Source organism: Polistes fuscatus, unplaced genomic scaffold (assembly GCF_010416935.1).
Source record: "Polistes fuscatus isolate 324 unplaced genomic scaffold, CU_Pfus_HIC Scaffold7, whole genome shotgun sequence".
NCBI classification, from domain to species: domain Eukaryota; kingdom Metazoa; phylum Arthropoda; class Insecta; order Hymenoptera; family Vespidae; genus Polistes; species Polistes fuscatus.
In genome coordinates this window covers 3,575,986-3,596,890 of record NW_025113151.1, presented here as the reverse complement: position 1 = coordinate 3,596,890, position 20,905 = coordinate 3,575,986, and the positions used below count along the sequence as shown (strand labels likewise).

The 20,905-nt window shown below is 31.5% G+C and overlaps 1 protein-coding gene across 5 annotated transcripts in view; it reads right to left on the bottom strand.

The window, feature by feature from the left end:
- Positions 1–5,541, bottom strand: part of LOC122524392 (inactive dipeptidyl peptidase 10) — a 130,247-nt gene extending 124,706 nt beyond the window's left edge. For 4 of the 5 annotated variants that reach the window (XM_043646656.1, XM_043646653.1, XM_043646651.1 and 1 more), the window contains exon 1: positions 4,280–4,744. The gene's annotated coding sequence lies outside the window, so the exon portion shown is untranslated. Of the gene's footprint in view, positions 1–4,279; positions 4,745–5,513 lie in introns of those variants that run through there. The other variant, XM_043646652.1, reaches the window with a different exon arrangement.
- Between the last annotated feature and the right edge of the window lie 15,364 nt (positions 5,542–20,905).

Here is a 20,905-nt window from a genome sequence, read left to right as displayed (position 1 = left end):
TTCATACGAAATTAATTTTTTCTTCTTCTTTTTGCATATTTTTAAAGTTTGGAGATCTTAAATATTTGCTCTTGAAAATTTCTAAATGAAATTCATTAAAATAATCGAAATACGAAGGTTTACGGGGCACGATCCCATAGAAACTACGACTGCATGTGAAACTTTAAACGCGTTTTCCCTGAAACAATATTTTTCAAACCTAGTAGAGTACATATCAGACTGTGATTTAATATTAATATTTTTCTTTGCCGTGATAAGCAAACATTTTTTTCGTAAAAATCCAAGTTCCCTATTTCAAGTGCTGCTTGAAATATTCATTTCATCGATATATTTTTTTTAATTCCACTTCCGTCCAATGATAAACACATTCGTTATGAATAAATGAGAAAAACAATTTGTTCGTTTAGTATGTCTAAAAACGGCCATAATCGGTATGCCACGATGATAAAAAGTGTTCGTTACATGATCTACGCAACGTACTATAACATATACAATTTGCAATAAAATTCAATGAAAAATTTTCAAATGTTATTTAAAACATATATAAATATAACTAAAACTGTGTAAATTAAAATGTTTCTTTAAATTGAATTCCTAAAAATCACCTCGAAATCGTGTAATCACGCTTATACCCCTCCAACCCCTTAAATTGATGATCTACGATCGAGTCAGTACGCATTTAATGATTACATAATAAGCGTTGTAACATATAATAAATATATTATATTAATTCTCATGCTTGAATTCAAGCCTGCTTCTAATGTAAATCATACCGGAACACAATGCGGATTAGAAGCATTGCCTCGGTTGCAAGTAATGGACGTCATAGATGGAATTAATGATCACATTCACAGCCCAAAACGTGTAATCGTTACACTAGAATACCAATTCCTGGTTAATTAGATCATAATTATACGTTTACAGCATAGTTAATGTCTTTCATTTATTCAAAAAAAAATGGTGCTCACAATTGATATGCTTACAAATTTAATTATAGGATTACAGTGAGCTTAGATCTCATAATCGTTGAAGACGTACTAAAAATATAATACCATCCCCCTTCCTCACCCTCTAATTTTAATAAATTTTAATTCGTGATTTAATTTATTTGAAATTGTTTTCGAAAATGTTTAAATTAAAAGAAACAAAAATTCGATTGATTTTTACATTGTATTATAAGTAATAATTTAACGTAACATTTTTTTATTTAAAAATAATGCTCAATGTAATAATAAATTAATAATAAAAGTAAACTCTTATTTTGTATAAAAAGTTAAGATAAAAGAAAAAATAATTTAATTATCTTTTAAACAGTATTATGAGAAAAAGAGAAAGTTAATAAACAATTTAATATGTATCAGTGTGAAGTAGATAAATCCATCTATTATAACAATTTAAAATAATAAAAAAGAAAAAAAATAATAACAATTAATTGATTTTTATATGTATTACGAAAAAATAAATCAACACGCAATCCATTACCATATATCAGTCGTATTAATCATGCAAAACGGTAACACGAACGAGCACTATAGACTCGAAAAAAATCTCATACTAACGTTCACATATTTCCTATCTTGATTTAAATATAAATACCTACTTACTTATCTACCGTTCACTGAATCATTCGAGAAAAAAGAACACCAAAAGAATACTCGATTAATTATTCTATTCTAATCGAAAGCGTGTAAAGAGAATTTTAATGGCACTCATGAAAAAGGGATTGCTTAACGAAGATATAATCGTTCTATCAAATTCACTTCTTTTTATCTGGATAGAAAATCCCTAAGATCTTCAGCCGATCTTAGCTCACTGATACGATCAGCTAATTTCATTTAATTAACTCTCTCTCACACACACACACATTCTCTCTCCAATTTGCACATATTAATAAGATTTTATATTAAAAAAAAAAAAGAAAAATAATAATATTACAGCTTAATAGATATTGGAAATATAAAAAATTAAAAGGATGATATGGTATGGAAATATGAACGTTACATGTTTCTTCAAAATTTTTATTGTTTCCTTTTATTTCTTTATTTAAGTTGCACAATACGAGGGAAGCTTCTTCATCGTTTATCATTTATGCACACTGCTAGGTAATTTTTGATGCTAAACTTTTCACAACTCAACACGAAATTTTAAATTTTCTTTTATTTAGACACTCGTGACGTATCCATCTCATACGAAGTCCACTTACATACTTTCTAACTTTTATGCTTTGCCATTTACCCCCATTGTCACATACTGAATAATAAATATGCAAGTATATAAGTAAATTCAATTAGGAGAAAAAGTAAGCGAAAGTAAATATATTTAACTTATTAATTGTACATTTTGAACAATTAAAAGGAAAAATAAATAAATTTCCTAGAAGTTTAAGAACATCGAAAAAAATAATATTAAGATCTATCTTATAATTTTCAACCGTATCTCGTAAACGAATTTACCGTATTTAATTTCTTAAAAGCAATTAGACGCAGATGTTAATTACTTTAAAATGATATATCACAAGATAAGGAGTGTAATTAAAAATTTCAAAGTAGAAGTAGTAGCTGTGATTGGAGAGGGTGGTGGAATCTATAATTTTATCAATATTGATTTCAAATTTCCCTTTTTAATATTTGAATTTACACATATTTTCTACAAATCGAAATAACTTCAAACGAAGAAGAAGCATTTATGGTTGCAAGTTAGAAAAAAGAAGGCACCGTGTATCTACCTATAAAAAAAGAATGTATTGACGTAGCTCAAATTATAACTTGTCGTCGTTTACTTTGAGCATAAAGAAAAAACATTCTTATCGTCAATTTCCATCCCTTCCTTGCTAAAAGCCAAGCGCGAAAGTTCACGCAAAAACGGATCTTACGTTGCTCGTAAAAAGACCATTAAATGATATCTACAAAGTAAGAAGCAAATTGATGTTACTTTGTATAGCGTTCGCAATGGCAGCACTGGAATGAAAGGACATCAATTATTTTTTTTTAATAGTATTTGTTTGTTTGTTTTTTAGATAAAAAACACATGAATTTATTTTGACAATTTTTTTCTATGAACTTTGTTCAAAATTAATAACGAATCAATAAATATCGAAATTCAAAAGTATCGTTTTCAAAACGATCATCGTTTATTGATAGAATTTGACATTAATTCTAACGAGTTTCAAGATAATTAGCCGAAAACCATACAAGGCTACATAGTTGCAAACTAGTCTCGAAGGACGTCCAATGTGGCACCATGATTGGCACATATGACACGTGTTTGCGAAACATGAGGACTTGCATAATACGAGAAGTTCTATCAATGTGAGAGAAACAAATTTGAAGAGATACATCGACCATTCTATGTATTATTCGTGAGAGTTTCGATCAAAGTAAGAATTGCTAAAGTTTAAATATAAGAAAGAGATTACTTAAACGAAATACAAAAAAAGAAAAAAAGAAAAAGATAAAAGAAATCTTTGAAATACGAACGATTCGGTTGTTTAAGGGATCATCCTTTGAAACCTTATCTCATAAGGAAGCTCACCAAACGACGAAACAACATTCTAAACATCGGAGTCATGCGAGAACGGCACGTCCAACCTCCTGTCATGCGCGTGAAGAATTTAAACAGGATTCTAAGACGAGCCTACTCAAAATGTCAATATAGTAATTTATCTTTTTTATATATTCTCCAATAAAAATGACACGTATTATTTTCTCTACCGACACTTTTCGCGTTTTCAATAATATTCTTAGAAAAATACTCCTGTCATAAAGGAATAATTTTAAAACACAAAAGTAACGCATAACCAAAAATAACTAAATACGATGGTTATTATTTTTTCAAAAATGTTAAAAGTCAAAAAACACGTTGATTTATGGGAAACCTATAAAAATGCATAATACATGATACACAAGGGGAACAAAATATTGACGCAAAAATACTCTTCCTTTCTTCGAACATTGACGAACAAACACTGTCCCTATAAATCATCATTAATCAAACCGACGACGATTACCAAGGACTTAAAACAAAAAAATTCGCTCAGACGAGGAAGAAAGATAATTTGTTTAAAAATAACGAGACACGACACGAATGAATAATAATAACACCAACATTTTCCACAAGGATCATAAATGATCGTAGTAGTAGCCAATAAGGAATCGTAATCGTTATCACTGAATTGAATTTAATCGGGAAGAGGAGTAAAGCGAAAAATATAACAAAAGATATGAGAAATCTTGTAAAGAAGAAGAAGAAGAAGAAGGACCTTAAAGGGTGCACAACGTACCTCAATGGAGGCGATCAGAAACCACAGCTGGTAGTCTCGAAGGACAGGAAGGCGGTAGCTCGACGATCCTGCTGGTTGCCTCGAGGGAAGTTCAGCCCGGGCGGCATGGCTCCCACCTCTTCACCCTGATGCTCCCGGCTGCTGTTGCCCGGCAGGAAGAAACGTTAATATATCTTCCACTCTCTTTTCTCTCACTTCTCTTTACAATAATTAATCAACAAATCACTTATTTTCTTTCAATCGTAATAATATATCAGTTTATAAATGTATCTATTTAACGATCGATCAATCTTATTTTTGGTTCACCGTCCTTGAACGAAAAGGATCCCTTTCGAAGAAACACCACGGAACAAACAAGAAAATTCCAGAATCACATCAGATTTTGTCCCGGACTAAGTAAGTAAGAGAGAGAGAAGAACACCAATTTTTTTGTCCACCCTATCTTTCTCTTTCTCTTTTTTGCTCTTTTTTTCTCACCCCCTCACTCTCTCTCTCTCTCTCTCTCTTTTTCTCTCTCCCCCCTCTCTCTCTCTTTCTTTCTTTCTCTATTTCACCGAAGTTCACATCGCGTCGCGACGACCACCGACCACGTCCGGCATCGCACTGGGTCGATATACGTGTGTGTGTCCTTGCGAATGTCCTGTACGTGTATGTCAATGCGTGCGTGCTGCTGCCTGCGTGCGTGCGTACGTGCGTGCGTGTCGCGTAAACGTGTTGTTGAGCAGGACGAGATGATCAGAAGAAACTCGTCAAAATTGGGAAGAAATAAAATGAAGAAACGAAGATATGAAAAGGAAAATACGAAAAAAAATAAATAAAAAATAAGAAAAGGAAGGAAGGAAGGAAGAAAGACGGATTAAAAGATATACAAGAACAAATTCGCGGAAAATTTTCTGTAACGATGATAGGAAGAAAATGGGTGAAAGATGAGCAAAAGAAGAATAGTAACACTGGGGTGGCGGAAGGGGGGAGTTGTTAAAGAATAGAAGAAGTAAAAGAATAAGAATAAGAATAAGAATAAGAATAAGATGAAGAAGAGGAAGAGAAAAAGGAAGAGGAAGAGGAAGAAGAAGAAGAAGAAGAAGAAGAAGAAATACGGAAGGAAGAGGAGGAAGAAGAAGAGGCTCGCGAAAGTACGCGACAAGCCTTTCGAGAATGATGATCGAATCTGAAGTAACGAACGTGTGCGGCTATCGATAGAGGATCAGAAATGGAAAGAGAACAGCACGAAGACCTGGCCACAGGACACGATGGCCCGGCCACTGCGCCGGCACTGAGGCTACGCCGCAGCCTCGGTCTCCTGGTGCTTCCTCCCTTCCACCCCTCATGCTGATTCGCTCTCTCTCACTCTATCTTTCTATATATATCTGTCTCTTTCCATCTCTTTCTACACAGAATCCCTACTACTGCGCACGCAGTCTTTCTCTCTCACCCTGCTCTCCCCCCTCTCTGATTCTTTTACTCTCCTCTCTCTCTCTCTCTCTCTTTCTCTCTCTTTCTCTCTTTCTCTCTCTTCTCTCTTTCTCTCTTTCTCTCTTTCTCTGCCTCCCCCTTATACTCCTGTTAGTTCTCCGTTTTCATTTGATCTTTTTCCCCTTTCTCCAAACATACCACCACCCCTCCATTAAAACTATTCTCCCCTCTCTTTTCTTATCCTTTGGATACTCTCTCTCTCTCTCTCTCTCTCTCTCTCTCTCTCTCTCTCTTTTTTCTCCTTTTTTATGATACATTATTTTTGTTTTCTTTTTTTTTAATGTTTATTTTCTATTTCTCTTTTTTATTTCCGTATTTCGTCCTATGATATAATTGAAATCTTTCTGCGTACTTTTCGATGGTCCTATCTCTTGCACCGTTCTTTTAATTTAGTTACGTCTCACGATACGAGTGGGGTTAGCCCTTCGGTGAACAAGGGTCTAGTTCTTTTAACTAACCGGGCACGCGGACCCTTTCGGCACGTTCCTGAACAATCCACCACCTTCTCCATCAGCACCACCTCTACTACTCACTACTTTCCTCTTCTCTCTCTCTCTCTCTCTCTTTTTCCTTCTTCCTCTTTCATCCTCTTCCACTCCCTACTCCTATCATTTTCATTCTCTCTCTCTCTCTCTCTCTCTCTTTCTCTTTCTGTTTTCGCGTTCATCTTTCGACGTATCCTTTGCCGATTCCCTCTACGCGCCCGCGTATACGAAATACTACTACCACCACATCTCACTACGAATGAACAACCAACCAACCACCCCATCCACCTTTTACCTCCCTCAACAGCGAACAAACGCGTTAAAGCATTTCCTCCATTCCTTTGCCGATTCGCATTTTACAATTCTTTTCTTCACCATGGGTGGTGGAAAAAAAAAGAAAGAAAATATCGGCCTGTTTAAACGTACAACTGTTCTTTCCCCAACTATTTCTTTCTCTCTGTAACTCCTTTCTTTTGTATCCATCTTTCTTTATCTCGTTTGATTTTTTTTATTATACCCTATGTCGGATGTATCGTCATTGTATCCCCTTTTATCCTTTTTCCACTGTTTACCGTTAAATATAAATAAATAAAGTGTGCATGTTTTATATTTAATTAGGTATCTCTTTTAAAGAAATGTAACCCTTCACCACACGCATACACACATACACGCGTATACAATATTTATATACGAGTATTAAATTTATACGTGTTGCTGTGGTGTTATATTTGAAACTCGAGATTATTTCTTTTTCTTTTTTTCATTCCTTCAACGTGTGAAAAAGTACAAGAAACTGTTACGACCTTAGACCCTTTGAATTTGCTTTCGTGACTATTACTAATTATCAGGATAAGAACATTTACTCTTCGTTAACTGACATATATATGTATACATACATACATACATACATATACACATAGAGATATGAAAGTGTAATAAACACGCACGCAAAGAAAGAACTCGTTCTAAGTCTTGCACGACCTCGATAACGGTTCCGCCCACGTACCCGATTAAAACCAACGTCGATTCGAACTTACCCTCTCCCTCCCCCTCCCTCCTCCACCCTATGCGGTCACGCAAGATGAAAAGCTACGGTCTATCCTTATTCGGCCGTATCGATTGCCGCGATAAGAGACGTTGCATGCATGTCCTTGACTCGCGTAAACCTTTCCGTTTCCTGGGCCAAGGCCGCCAGGTGTGAGATTAATCGTCCAGAAAGCGTGCGGTTTTTCGACGTTAAGGGCGAAGGTATAAGAAAAAGGGACTCTCTACGAAGTCATTAGGAAACACAGATATAGGTGCTCTTTCACTTTCTGATAAGAATGTATGGAAAAGTTATGTCGGATGATATATTATTCTATTTTTGTTTCTTTCAACTATTTTTATTGAAATATTATTGCTATGATTTAAATTAATAAGTATGTTTAGCAAATTTCATAGTAAATCGGTCGCAAATGCTTAAACTATGAAATTTTGGTTCAAGTTTATTTAAAGTTTTCGAAGAACGTAAATTATTCATGTGATTACAATAGAGAGTCAACAAAAATTAGTATAATTCCGTACAAAAGATGTTGTTCAGCGTATAAAAATTAATGGAAGAAATTATTTTTTTTTATTTATGTTTGCTATTTGGTATGATTTCAATGACATAAAATAAGAATAATCATTTAAACGTAATTTATTAAATATAATTAATATTTAATTGTACCTGTTGGTACGATTTTACCGATAAAAAATAAAAATAATCATTTAAAAATTATTAGATAAAATTAAAAAGGTAATTTTAAATAATTAAAAAAAAATAATGAAATAAGAATAATATCTAAATCGTTAAAATTATCATGTCATAATAATATTAAGTAGTAACGGAAGAAACAAGTCAGACAGATCAAATACGATTTCAAAACATTCTTTCCTGTTTCCCATACCGAATAGATATCGACGAATTAAAAATAATACTTTCGTAAATTCATTTGACGCATTCCCAATATCAGAGTCGTTCTATTTGTAACAATGTTCACGAAATATCCTTACCTAAAAACATTTTAAATGTTCAATCACGCACAATGTTCCCCATTCTTTCCATTGGTAGATATTATTGGGGTCTCTGTTTCTTTTCCATTATCGTAGCATCAAATTACTGTGACCCCTCTTTTCAAGCTTCCTGTACCACCCCAATAATGTGCACATCAATGCTACTATACTACATATACTTCTGATATTGTTTCTTGATTTGATTGCCATGAACGAAAGATCCTGGAATTCTGTGTATCTCTGAATTCCAGTATGGATCTCTCATTTAACAAGAGAAAAAGCTAAAAATAATACTCTTATACATTTTCTATCGAACGAATCCGCTTTCTAAAATCAAATTCGTTTCTGATCACGAAAAAAAAACAAGTAATAATTATTTGGTTCACTTTGAAAAAAATAGACGGACAAATGTAAAAGCTATAAAAAAAAGGAATCTTATTTTCCTGTTTACTCGTTTAAATATAATTGAATGATTGAATCCTATTAAAAATTTGTGTTACACAAATATTCAAACAAACTATTGTACAACTAATTCGTTATCTCTTACGAACTCTAGTTGAGTATTATTAAATAACGTTATATCTTATCGACAATTTGTTTCACTGGCGGGTAAAAACGTGCATTAGATAAAACAAACGGCGATGAACAGGAGCGTGATACGAAATTTTCAACGAGATTGTGACTGACCCTCACGTATGAGTATGTCTCTCCCGATGGGATTAGGTTCGAATTTGGAGCACCACCACCAGTGAGTTTCGAAAGCCGTCGAAGCTCATGTGTTGCCGTGTGCCGTGCACTATGTCATTTGTTCACTGGTGCACTTGCTAGGTTGGTAGCTAGCTGGCAGAGCGCATTTGCATCAGGAAATAATTCGTACGCTCGTTGGTGTGCTTCATAGTACACCACACCTCAATGTATTCTTCATAAAATAAAATGTTTCCACTTTTAGTCACAGCGTCCTGCATTTTACTAGCAGCATCAGCAGCATCAGCATCAGCATCAGCAGCATCGGCAGCACCACCATTTACGTCGCCAACTAGCTCCCAGATAGAAACGACGGCGGATGTGACGTAGTCTTGGCAAAGCCACTCGTCGACGATTGATCCTCTCAAATTTCACAAAACATGTAGAACGGTGAATTTAACTGTTACTATTTACGACGTTTACAAAGAATATTTTATATCTTGATGTTCTGGTAACAATTGCTTACAATAGATAGTTATTATGTACTAACTTGAATTTATAAATATATCGAAATATAAGAGTATCGTCTTTGAATAATCTTTTTTTGTTAAATTTGATACGAATTTATATGTATACAGGGTGGTAAAAAGAATGAGTCAAAAATTTTAACTAATTAGCCACGATTGATGAGTATAAGTAGTCGTCGTGTTAAATTAATACTCGTCAAATTAATTACCATTTGTTATTTTAATTGTTATTTTAATTAAAATCAAAAATATATTTGAAAATATTTGAGCATCGTGACGAAATAACACGAAAGTAAAATATAAATAATTATTATATTATAAAAATACCGAGTATATTGTGACAAAGTAGAACAAACTTAACCAACCAAACCTAATGCTACACGTGAAAACGTGAAATGTTTTCCAAATTATGTGTATATCAAGCACGCGTGTTCAAAAAATAATTCTAAGCAAATTTTACAATGTTACAAAAGCACAGTAGGATGAGATTTATCGTGATATAAAATATGAATACAAAATTGAATAAAAAGTTTCGCTAATTGTTGTAATTCTGATAATAATTCACACAACTCACTAATTACAGGCAAATAAATATTCTCTTTTTTTCATTATTGTAAAGTAAGCTTAATATGATTTCTTTTCTTTTCCTTTTTTTCTAGAGTATTTTAAATAAGAAAAAATAATTTAAAAAAGGGTGCATTTACACAAATATTTAGAGCTATATTAGTTATAAAATTTCAAATAACAATGTATATGTTATATTTAGTTTTTATGTGTGCCTTCGGAAATTCCTTTATACATATATTTTAAAAAGTAGAAACGAATAAGATAGTAAAAGTACACAGTAAGATAGTACAAACAAGTAAGATAGTACTAAGAAAACGAGTAAATTAATGCTCGATTTCACCACTACTAATCACGAACACACAAAACACGTAATAAAAAGGAAAGTTCTTTGGAAAGGAAGACAATCCATCGTGTTCGACGAAATTCCACAAATCTTGCCTAAAAAACTCCTATACCCAAAATAATAATAAATTGAGCGTAAGTGTGCACATATAGCTATTGAACTATACAAATGATAAGTCCTAAATTTCGAGTTATTCAAACTAACCGCATCCTTCCGCAAAGGTAGGACAATCTAACAGAAATATCAAAACCAGGAACGCATTTCTCATAGTGTCGGACATTTTACGTGGACTTAATGAGTACGAAGAGAGAATTGGAGTGAGATAGATGAAGGAAGAGGTGGGCTAGTCAACAGGAAAGGCTAGACAAAAGGAACGGAGTCTATTTCCGCGTGGTTGGACGATAGCAGGGAAGAAGTAGCAAAGAGAAAGAGAGAGAGAGAGAGATAGAAAATGAAGGGAACAGTGAAAAGCGGGTGTAAGAGCGAGAGAGAAGGAATAAGAGAGAACGAGAGGTATGCTGGTGTTGCAACCATTGTCAGCGACACGGTGTCGCTAGGAGATGCAACAATAGCGGGAGTCTACTGTCACCAATGCGTCGACGGCTTTTCATCGTCCCATAAACGCTATCATCGACCACGACGATAGCTATCTTCTTCCTTTCCCTTCACCTTCCTCACCACTTCAACTCTTCATCCCACTTTTCCTCTACTACTCCTTCAAATCCATGTAGCGAAGCACTGAAGAAGTCAAGAACGGTAGTTCGAGTATATACGTGAAACATGCTGCCCGAAGCAACGTCTCCCCTATCGTTACTATCACTTACTACCACTACTTTACTGTCTTTTTCTTTACCTTCTTCCTTCCTTCCTTCCTTCCTTCCTTGTTTTCTTTTTTCTTTTTGTCATTGTGAAGGTAGGAGAAAAAAAGTTGAACAATTTCGATACAATCAGTGATAGTTTAAATGGTAAGCTAACTAAGTAGGTGGGTTTACCATAGGACATGGAAGGATCCACGAGATTTTAACATTAAATCTACAACTCGTGGTCAAATGACTGCGTCCTGTAATTTGTAAAAATGTGGTAATTTGTAAATATCCTGTAATTTGTTAAAAATGTAGTAAAAACGAATAAAAAGTACATTATTTATTTCTAAGTAAAAGATAATATATTTTTCACTATCCAATTGGTTAAAATCTCATACTATGTTAAGATATAGGTTTTTTTTCTTTTTAAGTGATCATTTAACCGCTTATGGTAGGAATACATAAAATGTCAGTAGGTTTAGCGTTAAAATATCTTTTCATTTGGATTTCAGGAAAATGATATTTTTTTTTTGATAAATTTAATTAATATGTTATGATATGTATGATATAACCACGCGCAATGTATGTGTGTGTGATAGGTACATTTTAAAATTTACTGAATTTAATTGATTTATCTTACCGGTTACTGATATTAACACTTGCAACATGATTAATAATATCTAAAATAAATCTGAAAAGATTAGGACAATTTTTTTGTTTATTATTTGAAGCGAGTTTGACGGGCTCCAATATGAAATTTTGTTCAGATTCCATATAAAATACCACTCCAATGATTATTTCTTCATTGGTTAATCACTCTTTCGTACTATCAAAATCGTTTAATAGGTAATTGGTTTAACTCACCCTTTGTTATGGATTTAAAGCACGCGACGTCTCGAACAATGTCGTATGAGTATAAAGAAACGTCGAAACCCTCAAAAGTAGGGATGCGAGCGGCGTCATCCGCAGGTAAGGAGAGGAAAAAGCGATTGATTTTTCAAAGAGAAAGAAAAGAGACGTTAAGACATTACGAGTAAATAGAGAGACAAAGGAAGTTCGAAAAGTGTGATTCGAACAGTTCGTTGGAAATAAAGAGTGTACTGCTACACAAAGATTATTTGTATTCCCTACCCTGTACCTTTTTTACAACACCCTTTAAAAATATAAATACTTTACTATATTGTTCAAATATGTTCCATTCAAGCCGTTATTTATATCAACCAGGATCACTTAAGGTCAGGTGACTTAAATACCGACGATTACAACAGTATAAAATATTTCATTAGATTTCTTTTTTGTTATCAACTTAATGGGAGTTTTCTTGAAACTTTATTTTTGCTAATTTAAGTTTGATGACCCCAAAATGTTTACCGCTTGGAGCTTTCTCACTTGACTTATCCTACATCGGATATCCACTTATTTCTTACTCCGACAAATCGTTATTTTCAACTAACAAACTGCAAGAACAGGATTTCCTGAGTCTATCGACATATGACAAATGTATTTAATGAACCACTAATTGGGGATTCTACATTCTCTCTTAACAGGATACTAATAACCAATGATTTTGTAGACATGCTTGTGTAACACGTAAAGATGAGGGGCAGAAAGAGAGAAAGAGAGAGAGAAGGAACTTCGAAATCCGTTGGAGCGTTTCACGTCGTATGTTTGTAATGAAGATGCAAGCTTGCTTCGAGAAGTGTCACACAGGCACCAGCCTGAAACTAATCTCTAGGGATAAGCCGACGACTAGTAGTACGTGTGTGCCCCTGTTGGATTTTCTGGATTAAGCTACATTTGCATACACTCGATTACGGCCAACGTCATTTCTCTAAACTCTTTTATATGGGATATTTCAACTGGACATTTTCTTTTTATACGGGAACATTGGTTATTGTATTTTTTATTTCTTTTTCTTTTTCTTTGAAGATATATTTCAGACGTTTAAAGCATCGTTTCTCAAATATTTTAGATGTATCATTAATGGTACGTTAAGTTATACAATTTATATACAAAATATTTCAATAAACGTTCAGAGACTAGTGTATTTTAATATTGTAACGAGTTTCACTTAGGTTTGTTTCATTATTTATTTCATAAAAATATAATATATATTTTAAATGTTTTATGCTTTGATTATAAACAAACCATTTGAAATTGATTGATTTTTAATCGGAAAATGTTTTTATGTTGATGTTACATATATTTTTTGATTCTTATTTATGTGGTACAAAATTTAAAACGTTTGAGAATCCCTGGTTTAGAAGTAGTTCAATTCGAGATATAGAAATATGGAAGAACAAGGATTAATTGTTGGAAATAAATCGATTTGTAATTCCTTAAACAATGTCCTATATTTTATCGTTTAATTACTGAAACTGACAATAAGAGTATCGTAATATTATTTAAATATTCGTCAATCGTTATACATTATTAAATGAAAAATGTGCGACGCGCGGATACAGTTCTTTGAAAATAATAATTTAAAATTATTATAACTATTATAACCATTAAGCTATTCAGGGTCCTCCAATCAATTTATTTATTTGTATCCAACTTTAAAATTTATTTTTATTATAGATTATAAATATTAGCGTGATTATATATATTCTGCAATTAATCGAAAAAATAACATCGAATAACTTTTTTAGATTAATTAAATATTCTTTCTATTCTTCAATATATTCTTTTCTTAAACAAAATTTAGAAAGTTCAATAAAATCCAAAAATAAAAAAAAGAAATGTAAATTTTAATTTATTTCAATTTACAAATTTTTTAATTTAAAAAATCTGAAAGAGAAAATTCGAGGAAGTTGAAAGTTTAAAGTTGGGGGAAACGGGAAGATATTCAAGCAATTGAGATAAAAAAAAAAAGAAAAAAGAAGAGAGAAGAAACAGAAATAGGTAAAAATCTTTTTAGGAAAAAAGAAAAGAAAAAGATATTCTCGAGTAGTTATAGCAAGTAAGTACTCCAACGTTGCTTCGCTTAGTAACGTAACTCGATACTTGGAAAACGAATTATTGCAGCCTTGCGGTAATTACTCCCGACTGAAACATAGTACCCGTATTATTGCTAATATAGCTATGAAGTAGCAACCATATCGTCGACGTTAATATATTCCAACTTTGCCAGTAATAGCCAGATTTGATGAGTAGCCATATTTTACAACCAACGTTAATTTTCTTTCTTCCTTTTTTTTCCATTCTTTTTCTTTTTTCTCCTCTCTATCTCTTTCTCTCTCTCTTTGTATCTCTCACTCTCTTTTCTTCTATTTCAAATGTACGATGCATTTTACCACAGAAAGCATATTCGTGGTTTTCGACACGACCAATTTTACCTTTTATGTTTTTTAATTAGACCTCGACCATTTTCATCGTCAAGATTCAGCATTATAATTTCTATGTCAAATTAGGCTTACAGTGAAAATATTATAGACGATGCTTTGAGGATAAAAGGAATGATTCTTTTTATGAAAAGATTGGTCGAAAATAAAAATATGGAAAAAGAAGTTTGGTTGGTTATGGTTTCCAAACAATATAGAAAACCATAAAGCTCAAAAATTGTCAACCCATCTTCGTATGTTAAGATACCCCAGAACATTGGAACACCTTTTCGTATATTAGGTTAAAGATTTTTAAGCCCTTCTCATGGTAGGCTGAAAACTTTTCAATCCAACTCGTGTTAAACCCTAAAACATTTCAACTCGCCTATATTTGTTTTATAATACTTTTTTCTTGAATTAAATTGTAAAAAATGTATTTTTCTATTTAATACGAACTGGTATATAATAATGCGTGTAAAACTTCTTTGTTTTCTTTAAAATGATTAAGTATTAAATCTTAATGCTAGCATAATAAATGATCCTGAACTACTCCTATAACTTTGTAGAATTAAACAAAAAATCGGTGTCCTGTCAACGTGGCTCTATTCGTCTTAACGTTGAAATTGGGCTAAGGCCTTTTCTGTCGGCACAAATTCTACACCTTGGCAAACTCGAAATGGTGCCTCTTAATGCCCGAAGAATATAGGAAAGGTCGTCTTGGCACGCAAATTCATGCTACAAGATGTCGCTTCACTTGATTTATAATCTCGAATTATTGCTACCCTAAAGGGGTAGTTAATATTTAAGCGGCAGACACACACAGGATTTCTTTCCTGGTATATCTACTTCAAAGTGTCTTTCTCTTTCTCTTTCACACACTCTCTCACTCTTTCTCATGGTCTATTTGTTCAATGCATTGCATTATACGTAAGAATATACGTGACCTTCGACCTTAGACCTTAACAAAATCTTGATACACGTCATTTCCTTGCAATTCGTACTATGACTAGCTCGAAACACGTCACCATTCACCATTGATATATTTCTGAATAAATTACCGATCGATTTTAAGGTAATCGCGTAAAACCTTGAGGAAGATTGACGGGTACGTCAAGTTAAATCTCTTCATTTCTTAAAGGATATTGTATTAAGATTTAAATTCTATGTATTTGTACAGTGACTTTCAAAATTATTCGGACATTACAGTATGACTAATTTTATGATTTTATTTTTTGGTTGTTTATAAACAAATCACCTTGGTTATTATATATTATAATATATTTATTATATATATTAATTATGTTATTTATTTTCAAAATTTATATATATATTGTACAATAAAAATTATTAAACGAAACAATGTCACATTGTTGGCTTATAAAAATATTCGGAAAATGTTCATTGATCATTTTTATTTAATGTATTTTAATATTTAAAATATAATTTTAATACTTAATAGCTTAATCACTTTGAGTTTAGAACATATTTTTATCCGTTAGACATATTATTTCTAATTTTTGAAAAATTTTATGTTGTTATAATTGCTTATTCATTTTCGGGTGTTTGTTTCAACTCACCTATTGAAAACAAATTGGAGTTTTCTAAATTCTCTTATCTAATTAATTGTGTAAATTTTCCATGAGATTATGGTTTGATGATTGTGGTTAGAGATGAATAATTTTGTATTATTCATTTAATAAGAACTTTTACAAAAAATGCATGCCTTTTTTGTACTTGGGTTCTTGTTTTACAATTAATAAAACTTAAAAATATTAATAATTCTCATTTTTTTGGCACTTCAAAGTAAATTGTTTTAAAGTATGTTTAAGTAAAGATTTGTAGCAATAATCCCGTAAATGAAAATCAAGTTTCCAACCCTATATGACAAAATGTAGTCCTAGAATATTATATTCTCTCGTAATATTACATTAATTGCTGTAATAATTTTTATCATACAATATATTTAAATTATCAAAATAAATTATATACGTATAGCAAGATTAATAAATGACCTATTGTTAAGAACAATAATTACATTTTATAAACAACCGTGATATTGGGTAAAAAATTTATTCATACTTCAATGTTTGAATATTTTTAAAAGTTACTGTATGTATTATTATACGTGTAAAGAAAAAAAGAAAAAATTAATAAAACATAAAAGAGAAGTGATAAAAGATGTCGAATAGGGAGAGCCGTGGGAAAATAATAAAAAATAATATCGTGAAAAATTTGAAACGTTTTAAACTGTGACGACGAGGAGAAATATAATTCGCGTGTCTTCGTAGCATCAGTCACTTTACTGCACGGATATGCTGTACTTTAGTGCTAGCTCGAAATATAGCAAGAAATAGAAAGATAAAGAGAAAGAAATAGAAATGTAATGACCCTGAACTGCGACTTTAAGTACGAGTTTGATCCACTAAATCACTGACTAACCGTAATTTTTCACACTTTCATCTTCAAAGAAACAATTATTTTTTTTTTTAATTTTCTATTTTAAAATACATTCATATTCCCTTATTACGTGACACTTTTTATACCGAAATTATTTTTTATATGCAATCGCAAAATTCATTGAATAAATTAATAAACTGAAAAATATTATTTTATTAACACTGAAAAATAATATAAAGTAAAATAACAAAAAGAAAATAAACATATCGTTTCATATTAAATTACCAACATCAATAACCAATGAAATTTATTTTGATTTTTCTGAATGATAATCATTATCATTATTTCTATTTGTTGAAAAGAAAAAAGAAAAACTGCAATGAGCCCGTTTAAATTAAAAAGAGGCCAAATATACGTAATTAAATCGTTCGACCAAAAAATTTGAAGAACCTTAATTAACGTAAACGAGTTTCATCGTGGAATCTTTCAGTTCTCTAGATGAACTTTTAAAAACCGTAACAAGTAATAGTCATTTTTATTTATCGTTCGATACCTTTCCAAAGCTAGAGCAACAAGTAGCACCACACGATCGTGTACAAATTCCAACAAACAAGTGTAAGCTATCGTTGCGTGATAGATCACTGTGATATGACAAACATGATAAATCTATTATTAACAATGCACGTAAGATCTTATTTCTCGATTACATTAAAGTTAAAGTAACAATTTAACATACCGAAAAGTTTCGTGATTGATAACTGAATAATAAGAAGAAGAAGGAAAAAAAAAAAGGAAAAAGCAAGAGAAGTTTAAAGAAAAATTCTAAAAGGAAAAAGAAATTTTGTTATATATTATATTTCCGTAGATGGATAGATAGACAGATATCTTTATTTAAAAAAGAAATGTAAAATGTAAAGGGAGCGCGTTTTCAGACTAATTTGACGAAGTTTTATAGGTACGAAAATTGGCTGTGCAGGTGGCATTTAACAGTCTTCTTCTCTTTCTCCTAGCTCTCATCTTCGACACCACAAACCACTAGCTTTACCAACGCTAACGTCCAATCAAACTCATCTACCCTTTAACCATCTAAAAGTAGAGGACTACTTGGACCACGAAGAGTAAAATGAAACGCAGACCCTCTTACATTAGACTTTTATGATTGTAATAAACGAAGAAGCAGGTCAACCATCTATATGACTTATCCATTGCTTTTTGAATTGTATACTATCTTGACACCTTTTATACGCGAGGTCACTGATATCTCGTATAACGACTATCAAATAGTTACGTTAAATTTCTACTAGATAACAAATAGAACATTTTATTATTCTGTATAAATATTCGAGATATTCTTCTAAAAGATAGAAATAAATGAAAGCGAGAAATTCATTTATTTCAAAATATACATTTTTAATTTATAAATAATAAAAAAATATATTAGGTTGTATCTATATTCTGCAAAAGGAATTGAATAAAAATATATTTATTTGGAAATAGATTTTTTATTTATATTGGATAAGAAGGAAAAATTATTAAATTATAATATTATATTCGTCTCGTTTTATTCCAAATAAAAAGAGATAATAAATATAAAACTACATATTATTATGCATGATTTTTCGAACGTTTGAAAAATATTTTTGTTGTTATATTTATATATTATAATTGTTGTATTAACAAAAAAATAAATAAATTTCGTTAATAGTAAAATATAGAAAATAAAATTTAAGAAAAAAATGCCCAAAATACGCGACGAATAAAAATAAATGTTTAATTCATAAATCATAAGAAAAAAATATTAGGTTTGTAACATATGCGCCATTTCTTCCATTTGCAAAAATTCTAAAGTACGAGACGAATACATATATATGTTACAACCCAAAATATCCGAAAAAAAATGTTTAGTCATAATTTAGCATATAAATTTTTATTACAGAGTATACGTCTACTGGTAAAACTATAAAAAATTGATGTACCTACTTTTATCTGATTTAAATTTTTAAAAGATAACGTCTCCCCTTTTCAAAATTATGCATTACCCACGATTGAACATGTTACTACATAATATTATATTCATAATATCCAAACTTTAAGAAATATTACTATAAAGACAATCGTATTTTAACTAAAAAAAAAATAAAAAAATACATATTTCTGCATTCACTAAACACGATCAAAGTTTTTAAATATATTTATGAGTACATTTTGAGTTTGAAAGAGAGTCGAGAATGTTATGTGTATCAATATTTGACAGTCCTTTTAGATGTCGTTTAGTCGAAATGGAAAAACGTTTGTTTACGTGACATCGTACAAACAAATACAAACTCAAATCCTAACCACACGAAAGTAGAAACAGTTCTACGTCTACGTCTACCTAACATATTTCTCTTTTTCTCCTTCTCTCTCTCTCTCTCTTTCTCTTTTTCTTTTTCCTTCTCTACTTCAACCCCTTTTCTTCTTTTTTATTCTCATATCCCTAAATTCACAAAAAGCAGCGAAGTAAAGAGACCCTTCACAAAACCATGCCAGCTATTGTTTTCTGTGACAAAGAACGAGGCCCTATAAGACCTTACCATTTTACCCTCTTCTACCAGCACCCCACAACCCGTCATCCCCTTCGACTTTCTAACATTAAAATGGGAAAAAATAAAACAAGAATCTAAAGATGAAATCGTGCCACGGCAGCAGACAAATGCAAAAGCTCAAATGAAGAAACTGAATGGATGGTAGATGTTTAATCTTTCACTGATGCCGTCATGATTTTAATGTATTCCCAACTTTAATACAATTCAAATGGGATTTTTGTAACCATGAAAATAATCAACTTCATGAAACATTATAATTGTATTGATCATTATTTAATCGTTAATTAACATATATTTAATTTTTAATATTTAATGTTTATTTATTCTTTTTCTTTTTTTTTTTTTGATAAATCATTAATCGTACTGCTCATAACGTGAAATAAATTTCAACATGTGTATTGACAATAAGATGATTATAACTTAATATTTTTAATTAACAATGATTACAAAATCAAAATTATTAATTAATTGTTTTTAATCTTTCGTAAATAAGTGAGATAATCATAAAAGTGTTATAACCTGTTAAATCATGTTTCCTCAATTTCTGATATGTAAATATAAAAATAAGTTTGAAAGGTTTTTGTGCCTGAACAAAAAAGAAACTTATTACCTTTTTTTTTTTTAATAAAAGTGAATGTTAATGAAAAAAAAAATTGTTTCTATGTAAGGCTTAAAAAATATTTAAATCCTCACACGTATACAAAACGTTGCTTTAAACTTTCTTTTAAAATTGTTACGAATTTTACGGTAAACCAAAAAAACTTTTCGATACAATATCGATAATCCAGGATATTTTCTACCAATTTTTCAGACAACGGAAAAGAAAATCCTGTGGAAATGTATCAGCGTGAACTGCAATGTTGTTTTGAACCAATTCTATATTATATCTGCTTCGAACTTCAATAAAAAAAGAAAAAAACAAAAAATGTTCTTTCCTTCTTTTTCTGTTCCTTAGACATGAATACATACACGTACATACATACACACATACGATGAGAAGTCTTAGACAAACTTTTTTCGTTTTAACAAATTTTTCTTCCTTCGTTGCTTCGAATTCCAGGTCAGTGGGCCGCTTCGAAAATTCACCTTCTCGTTTGACGTTGGATATATACAGAAACGATGACGGACGAATTGATTAAATTTCACGAAAAGTTCCTTTGACCGGTACACATACGAACAATAGTGGAGAACGAATGTACGAACAAGCGGATCATCTTTTGGCAAGGAATAACGGCCATCGAATTGTACTCTCGCCAGTTTGATATTATTTTTACTAAAAAGGAACGTACAACGATGTTAAATGTTCCACGTAGTTGAACAAATTGGTATACTGTAGATATATTTTTGTATGTTCATATGTCTCAATCGAAAATTTTACGAATATCTTAATTCATATTTTCAAAAT